General features: G+C 48.7%; 1 protein-coding gene across 1 annotated transcript in view; it reads left to right on the top strand.

The window, feature by feature from the left end:
- The first annotated feature begins 5,151 nt into the window (after positions 1 to 5,151).
- Dnmbp (dynamin binding protein) overlaps positions 5,152 to 8,852 on the top strand; it is a 92,618-nt gene continuing 88,917 nt past the window's right edge. The window contains exon 1 of the mRNA XM_021198524.2: positions 5,152 to 5,235. The gene's annotated coding sequence lies outside the window, so the exon portion shown is untranslated. The remainder of the gene's footprint in view (positions 5,236 to 8,852) is intronic.

The raw sequence follows: 8,852 nt of genomic DNA, 5'->3' as shown, positions 1-8,852 counted from the left end.
TCTGCCTCTGCCTCTGCCTCTGCCTCTGCCTCTGCCTCTGCCTCTGCCTCTGCCTCTGCCTCTGCCTCTGCCTCTGCCTCTGCCTCTGCCTCTGCTGGGATTAGAGGTCTGTGCCGTCACCACACCTGGCTTGGTTTTTATTTTTGACTGGGATGGAATATGAAGCCAGTTGAAGCTTCCACAGGCAGAGACACCGGGTACGGTTCTTGTGGTTGCTTGTTTGTTTACAGCTTAGAAACTTCCTCACGGGGAGCCTCTCTAAGAACAAAATAGGAATTGAGTTACTCTAGGTCCCTGAGTGGAGCCTGTTATTTTTCTCCAAGACAGTGGTTCTTAAGCCTCCTAATGTTATGACCCCTTAACACAGTTCTCACGCCATGGTGACGCCCAACTATAAAATGATTTTCTTTGCTACTTCGTAACTGTAATTTTGCAATGGATATGAATTGTGATGTAAATATTTTTGGAGCTAGAGGTTTGACAAGACTCACAGGTTGAGAGCCAATGCTAGGAGCTGGTCCTGCCTTGCACAAGTCCTCCAAATAAATGTGGGTTTGTCAAAACCATCCTCCTCCATCTTCTGAAGGGAAACAGCCCTCCCTGCCCATTTCCACCCTCGGTGAGGGCTGGTTTTCCACTGTCTCCGCCCTGGGACCTAAGATGTGTTCTGACCCCTTTTGATGATACAGAAGATGCAGTCACAAGCCTGCATCTTCTGTATTGTACCACCAAGCTCTGGCCAGCTTCTTCCTTAGCAGTAGGTGTAAGAACGGGCACCGAGCTGTATTTCTCACCTTCAGCCAGGCCCCTGGCTGCCCTGGGATTATCCTGTATCCTGTATCCTGTATCCTGTGTCCTGTGTGAGGCCAGCTTCAGTCAGCAGCCTGATACTGTAATCAGCTTATGCCTATGACTTGGTACATTCAAGAGAAGCTCTGCTGCGGGGCTGAGCCATGGACCAGCTGCCGTTTTTCTGATGCTGTCCTTGAAGACAGTGAAAGATCAGACCCAGAGAATCCTGCCAGGTAGGGTTGGTTCCCTTTAGATCTGAGACCAAAGGTCAATGCATCCAAATAGTTTAAACAGCTGAGATCCACCAAAACTGACAAGAATTCTGTGTTTTGGTTTATTGGAAATTACTGGAGGTGGAAGGAAGCATATACTTATACATTTGCAAAAAATATTTGTGCATTTTTATTTTATGTGTATGAGTGTTTTGCCTGTATGGATGTCTGTGAATGAGGTATGTGCCTGGGTTGAGCAGGGGCCAGAATAAGATGTCTGATCCCCTGGAACTGGAGTTACAAATGGTTGTGAACTACCGTATGGGTGCTGGTAATCAAACCCAGGTCCTCTGGAAGAGCGACCAGTCTTCTTACTTGCTGAGCCATCTCTCCAGCCTTTATTCACTAGGTTTTTAAAAAATGTATTTATTTATTTTATGTATATGAGTATACTGTAGCTGTCTTCAGACACACCAGAAGAGGACATCGGATCCCATTACAGATGGTTGTGAGCCACCATGTAGTTGCTGGGAACTGAACTCAGGACCTCTGGAAGAGCAGTGTTCTTAACCGCTGAGCCATCTCTCCAGTCTTATTCACAAGTTTTAATGTTACATACTAATCTCTTGTCTTCCAAGGCAGACCCCTCACCCTCTCTATCTTCTCCTCTAAATCTCTCTACCCACCCCCTCCTTTCAGGCGGGTCTGGGCTGGGTTTGAATCCATTATGTGGCCAAAGGTAATCTTGAACTTTTGACCCTCTTGCCTCCACCTCCCACGTGCTGAGAACACAGGTATGACCTTGGCCAGTTTATGTGATGCTGAATCCCAAGCTTCACACATGCTAGGCAAGTACTCCACCAACTGCACGATGTTCCCAGCCCCGCCTAGATCTCTTCTGACTGGTTTTATTCCGGTCCTCTCAACGACAGCTACTGACCCTGAAACTCGGTCTGTTTTTACTAGAGCCCAGAAGACCCTCACGCCTGTCTACTTTCTATTGCTCTTCACTTGCTTAGTTATTTATGGTCTGTGTGCCCGTGTGAAGGTCCTGGGGTCGAGTCTCTCCTTCCACCATGTGGGGGACCCATGGCACAGTCAGTTCTTCAGGCGTGGTGGCAGTGAGCACCTCTCCCTGCCAAGGCATCTCGCTGGCCTCTGCCTGTCTTCTAGTTTCAGATTCTCTAGTTACTCGCTCGCACCCGGTTCTCTCAGGGTTAACAGTTGCGTTTGCTTTCAGAGCCTTGCAGTTTCTTCTCCCTGAATGCACTGCCTTAGCTCTCCTCATGGCTCTTTCTCCTCATTTTGGTCTGAGACAAACATTACATACTCTACTCCATGCCGATCTGGCATATAACTTACCTCCTGACACATGATTGTGGAGTGTGACTTTCACAACGGCAGGGAGTCCTGCCGTCTGTTGGGCAGGCTGCTCCATTTGTGTCAAGAGTACTGTGAGTTTCCCTTGTTTAGAGGAAGAGTTACCTCTGAATAAGATGAGCGCTAATAGATGGGCTGTTTCAACGTTCTCAGCCTCTCATCCAAAGGATTGAGAACGAGGGGTCACACAGATTTGCAAAAGAAGAAAACTAACTTTACCTAGAGACAAGAGTAGAGTTTAGAGAAGGGTGCACTGCCCAGATTGTCAGTGGGCCCCCGGAAAGGGAGTACCCAAGGGCCTCAGGTGGCAGCTGAGGTCTCCCGGTGGCCTAAAGGAAGGAAGGGTTGACTACCAAAGGTCAGCTTTTGGGCGATTCTCTATTTTGACTGATAGGTTATTAATTTTTCTTACTGTGCATGTCTGTCCCCTCCTGGAATACACTGGATTTTAACCATATGCTCATTTTAATCATTAGTTAGTAAATAGCAAATTCATTCTACAAAGGGAGGACAGTTTTTTTTTTTTTTTTTTTTTTTTTTATGTGGATATGTTGGGAATACCCCATTTGATTGGTACCAGTCTGATTACTAGTTCCAGGTGTGGAAATGTGGAAATGTATACTATTGTTGGGAGACGGAATTCTCTGTCTCATGAATTATTACAAGCCCCAAACTAGTCAGGAGTCTCGGGGCAGTAGACCACTCCTCTGCTATCCTGCCTCAGAAGAATGGTATTATGAGAATCAACCATTCATGATATAGAATCTCCGTGATGCCCTCAGGCAATCAGTCTCAAACTTTAGTTCACCCATCAAAGAGCATACCTCTGAGAGTCAGTGACCTGGCCATTCTGGAACTGACTCTTACGTGAAAGGAAAATGCTTCGATTAGGGGTGGAGAAATAGCTCAAAGAGAAAGACACATGCTGTCAAGCCTGGAGGCCACATGGCAGGAGAGAACTGGCTCCCAGAAGTTGTCCTCTGACCTCCTCATGAGACCCCTGTCTCAAGTGCCCCATACCCCAGTAACTAAGTAAGTAAATAAATAAATGTTTTTAAAAAATAGAGCTGAGTTATGCTAAGCTGTTGCAATGTTGTTTTAGTTTCAAAATGAAATCTTTGCTTCCAGTTCATCTGGCTTTCATAAGGACTCCTTGGCTCCAAACCACAATAGAAAAGCATGCACACAGAAAACAGAATTGTGGTTAGTTAATAATAACAAGTATTAGCGCCGGCCGGCCGGGGTGTGGCGGTGCTCACCTTTCCCCCAGCACCTGGAGATGGAGGCAGAGGCAAATGGATCGCTGGGGCTTTGAGACCAGCCTGGTCTACACAGCAAGTTTAGGACAGTCAAAGCCACATAAGAGAGAGGAGAGTGTCTCAAAAAAGAAAGTAAGAGAGAAAGATAATAATAATGGTCGTTAGCTAGGTAACAGATTGTCGTTTTCCTTGAAAGGGGGAAGAAAAGCTTACTGTTTGACAGGCTGCTGAAGCATTTGATCAATTTTTTCAAAAACAAAAATCTGGAATATTTATGTTTTACCACAAAAATGTCTTCCTTCAGAGTTCAAACAGCAGAGGAGGAGAATAATGTATGTGAGCAGCAGTTTCACCCCTAGGGACAGGCGACAAAGAACTAGAAGCAATGGCTCCAGCAGATATGTGTGCAATTTGGGTTGTAGCCTTATCCACAGTAGCCAAAAGGGAAGCTCCCCCGAATGCCCAGTGAAGGACAAACACATGAACACAACGCAGTATATTTAGCAGTAAAAAGGAAGGAAATTCCGACACATAGAACAGCACAGATGACACTTAGGGCATTATTCTAACCAAAATAAGCCAGACACCAAAAGGACAAGTATTGTGGAAGGCATTTATGAGGGTCTCCAGAGTAGAAGGATTCTTAAGGACACGGAGACGAGGGATCGCTGGGAGTGGAGTCCCTGTACGATGACAGCAGTTTCAGTTTGGGAAGATCAGGTCCTGGTGACGGAGAAGATGATGGTTGCATAGCAATGTGAATTTACCTACTCTGATGAACTGCATGCACACTTTACAATGGTTCAAACGATACACTTTATGCTCTGTCTAGATTACTACGATTTTTAAAGAGTCAAGAAACAATCTAGCTGATGAAATTTTAAAATAAAGCCTTATCTCTGCTGTGTGTGCATAGGTGATATACGATTCCTGCATTCCTCATATCTGCTAGGTAGGTCCCCGCACTTGCACCAGCCCCTCCACACACTTGCGATCTTTAACGATCAGAAGTCTTCAGGGACTTTTCAGAAACCAGGACAATTGGTTCTAGTATTCTATGATTCCTTGCTTTTAAATTCTCAAAATCGTCCTGTGAGACTTTGCTCGGGAGAAAAAAGAATCTATGAGGAGTGGGCAGTGACCTGGTGGTGTTCCCCTGTAATCCAGCACTTGGGGTAGTGAAGGAGGATCGAAGGTTCAAGGCTAGCCTCCGCCGTGGAATAAGAGAATTCGCGCAGCGGAGAATTTGAGTTCTCTAGGTTGGCGGTAGCGCGGGTGTGTGGGGATCTAGATCCTAGCCTGAGCGAGGTGTGTCGCTAAACGCCCCGCGCGGTCCGTGCCTCAGTTTCCCCGAAAGGCCCTGGGAGCCCGAGCCCTGACGTGGCGGGGCGACGGGCTGGGCGGCCGCCAGGGGGCGCGAGCGCGGGAAGCGGAGCTGGGGGCCACCGGGCGGAAGCGGCGCGAAGGGAGGCGGGGCGGCGCAGAGTCACCCGGATCGGCCCGCCCGCCGCCGCGGAGGGGAGGTGACCGCGGCCCGGCCGGGCCACCAGTGGCTGTGCACGGAGGGAACGCCGAGCGACAGAGAGCAGCAGGTCGGTGCGGGGCCGGGCGCCCGCGCGGTGGCGGGGTGGCGGGGACGGTCGCCTGCGGGGCGCGCGGGACTTGCGGCGCTGCTCCTGGTCGCGCTGAGCTGCGCTCCGCGGGACACGAGGCCCTCGCTGTCCTCACGCACGGCCGAGGGGTGCAGGGGGGCCCCCGCAGCCCTAGGGGCTGTCCCGGAGCGCGGACGGGGGAACGAGGTGTCCAGCCCGGGCACTGTCACTGCGCCGCCCTGCCTCTTGGCTTTGAGTTGAAGAACTGAGCCCCAGTCCTGCCCTTGGTCGCTGCAGCAGCTGGTGGGCATGTGAGGCCGGGATTCCGTGACAGCCAGGCAGGGATGGTTTCCCAAACAGCCCGGGACTATTTATATTTAGCTGGAGATGCAACTTTGGCTTACTGGAGTTTTTAGGTACCCGGGACGTTTGCACTGATGCCAGGCATGCGTGTGTCAGAGGAGGATGGTTGTCTGTCACTCGAATAAAGGGATGTTGGGGGTGACCAGACAGGACAGCATCCAGCGTGTATTAAGAGCTGCGAAGGGTGTTTAGGGCACAGGGTTGTGTTGAAAAACCAACTTGAAAAGCAAGGTCTCATGTGGAATTTTGGATGGCAAATTCTGTAACCTGTCTTACAGTGCTTCTTTTATAGTCATGGGAGCACCTCGTGGAACTTCCTAATTAATAATGGTGACAAGCTAGTGATGACACCAATACTCGGCTAGGAGCATAGTTTGGACTCCACAGTGCTTAGTCGAGTTACACACCACTGATAGAGCTGACTAGTCAACAGGCGATTTTTCCAGCACACAGACCTGATTTCTCAGTTAGGGCTGCATTTATAAAACAGTCGTAGGAAAAGTAGAGTCGAGGTGTAGTGTTCAAGTTAGTGTATCCCTCAGGACTCATTCCCCCTAAACTACTGAATCTCGTGATTTCTCAGGCCCTTCCACTGCTAAAGTCTTTAATTTGTACTTGAAACAGATCCCTCCTGGTGACAACAAAGTCCTAGGAAAACAAAGTTAATTGTACAAATTATGTAGCAGATGTTCAACTTGACTGTCGCTCCCAGCTCTTCCACTCACATAATATTGGGTTGAAATGAGTGAAACCTGTTTGTTTGAGTGTGTGTGTGTGTGACTGATGTTTCTGTGTTAATGTCACCCATTGGCGTGTCTAGTGTGTAGTGGGGAAGTGCTAAGTCTGGCATGGGAGTGACGTGCATGTTGTCACAGGTAATTTTTCCAATAAGCCAAGAACATTCTAATTCAAACTGTGCTTTTAAACTAACTTTTATCACAATGTGTATGGTTTGGGCTGGCATGTGATAGTAATCTTTATAGATGCTGTTCAAATATGTGTGAGCTTTTGTCCTTTAACCCACAAAGTAGGGCCTCCTAATCTCTTCACTTCCTCTTTTCTGGCACCGTGCTCCTTTGAGCACCCCCTTTGCCTGCGAGACCCTCTTCACATTCCTCCTTCACCCACGTGGCAGGGCAGGGCCTCGCCCAGAGTGCCCACTGAGCTTGCAGTACTACAGGACGCTCTACCCCTGCTGAAGGGTCAGGGTCGAGCAGACTCCGTTCTGAGCGGTTATCTCTGTGTTTGCAGAATATCATGAGGGACATCTCCAGAGCAGAGCTCTTTCCCTCTGCCTTAGAAGGAAACGTTTTCTGCATGCTGCCTTTGAACGCTTCAAGTTCATCACCGTACTCAGCCTTCTGGGTCATTTCGCTCTGTACAGGGCTAAAATAAGTGCAGAGTCATATTTTAAGCTACAGATTGCTTAGTCTTAAATTGGGCAGGGTGGGAAGGCACACTTTTAAAAGTGATTCAAACCGTTTACAAGCAGAGGCTCGCTACCTGCCAGCAGTTACAAAGCTTGGCTTATTTTTCCAGATTTATTATTTTTTTCCTTTGGGACAAAACACAGTTAACAAAGTCAGCGTATTGTCTGTGACTTTGCTCCTATTACGGGATCCTATGAGGTTCTCAAGCTATGCTGTTGTTGTTGTTGTTGTTGATAAAACATTCTTGAGATTCATTCAGAGTACTCCTCAAAAGCTCCACGTCAGTGAATGTGGAATTGTTTTTTTATTATGCCCAGCCATGCAAGTATCTCAATAAACTTATTTTCAAGACTAAATAACTCAGCTTTGCTTTTGGGAGTTCATTATGAGATAGCTTCTCACCTGGAGAGCAGGGTCCCAGCCACAGCCACCCCACCCCCCCACCCCCCCATCCCCCATGAAAGAGCTATCTTATATACTGGATGCTAACTTAGGCGCTTCATCCTCGGTGTTAAAAAGAAAGCCACCCTGCCTGGTGAGCTGTGTGGTGGCTCAGGACTTTAATCCTTTAAACTCAATTGGATTTCTGTGAGTTTGAGGCCAGCCAGGGTTATATAGTCGGGAGGGGGGGAAGCAGCCACAAGGTAATTAAAATGAATTATTTCATCTTTGGCTTTGTAAGTCTTTTCTGTAGGCTGAAGATACGTGGCTACCGAGAACTGAGAGCACAAGAAGATGCTGTTCAAGGAGTTTGAGTCTGAGGGATGGGTTCTGGTGCTGAGTGGTTCGTTCATTCATTCATTCATTCATTCATTCATGCACTCATGCACTCATGCATTCATCCACTCATGCATTCATGCATTGGTGCATTCAGCAAATACTTTTTGGAGCACTTGGCATGAGCCAGACCCTATTGTAGGAGTCAGGGCGGAAGTGTGAGCAGAGTGGGCAAAGGCTGACTCGTGCGTACTCCAGGGGGACCCTGAGCGACAGTGGGTGTGTAAGTATAGCAGATCGGGTCATCAGAGTTCAGTGGAAAGTTCCAAGCAGTTAGATAGGCGAGAACGTGTGGGGGTGATGTCACTGTTCACACAGATGGACAGACGGGGGAAGAAAGACCTCTGCTGAGATGTCTCCTGATCTCTGACTTGAGGGGAGAGTAGGAGGCAGAGAGGCTGGAGTGGGAGCAGGCTTGATAGGTGGGAACATGGACAAGGTCACAGAGGCCATGCAGGGCAGACATGGGGGAAGTGGCAGATGAAGAGGTGGTCGGAGCGGGAAAGGAAACCTCAGAATAGGCCATTGTCAGGAATCTGGCTTCGACTCTGAGTAAGCGGGGAGCCTCTCAGGGCCTTTCTCTGTCCATTTGAAAAGGTGGATGCTGGGCAGGGGCCATGTTGGGAGCAGGGATCACATGGGGGATCAAGGGCAGAATGGGAGGCCTTCCTTTTTACATTAGTTGTGAGACCCCCAAACCAGAATTCTTCTCTGGACTTTCATTTCCTCGTCTGCAGAATAACTGGGTCTCCTCCAGCTCCAAAACTTTAAGATTTCAGGTCATGTAGAGTCCTTCAGGGAGGCAGGAGGAGGCAGGAGGAGGCAGGAGGAGGCAGGAGGAGGTTCTCAGAGTAAAAGCAGAGGACCTGAAAACTGACACCAACCCACCAGGAGCCAGATCACCCTCAAACCAGAGATCACCCAAATCCAGAGATGGAGTCAGGTCTTCTCAGTCAGGTCACAAAAAGGGAAACCAGACTGGGCATGGTGGCACACACCAGACTGGGCATGGTGGCACACACCAGACTGGGCATGGTGGCACACACC

This window comes from Mus pahari, chromosome 1, assembly GCF_900095145.1.
Source record: "Mus pahari chromosome 1, PAHARI_EIJ_v1.1, whole genome shotgun sequence".
Lineage (NCBI taxonomy): Eukaryota > Metazoa > Chordata > Mammalia > Rodentia > Muridae > Mus > Mus pahari.
Note: the sequence above shows the minus strand (reverse complement) of the source record. Positions and strands in the feature narration are given on the sequence as shown.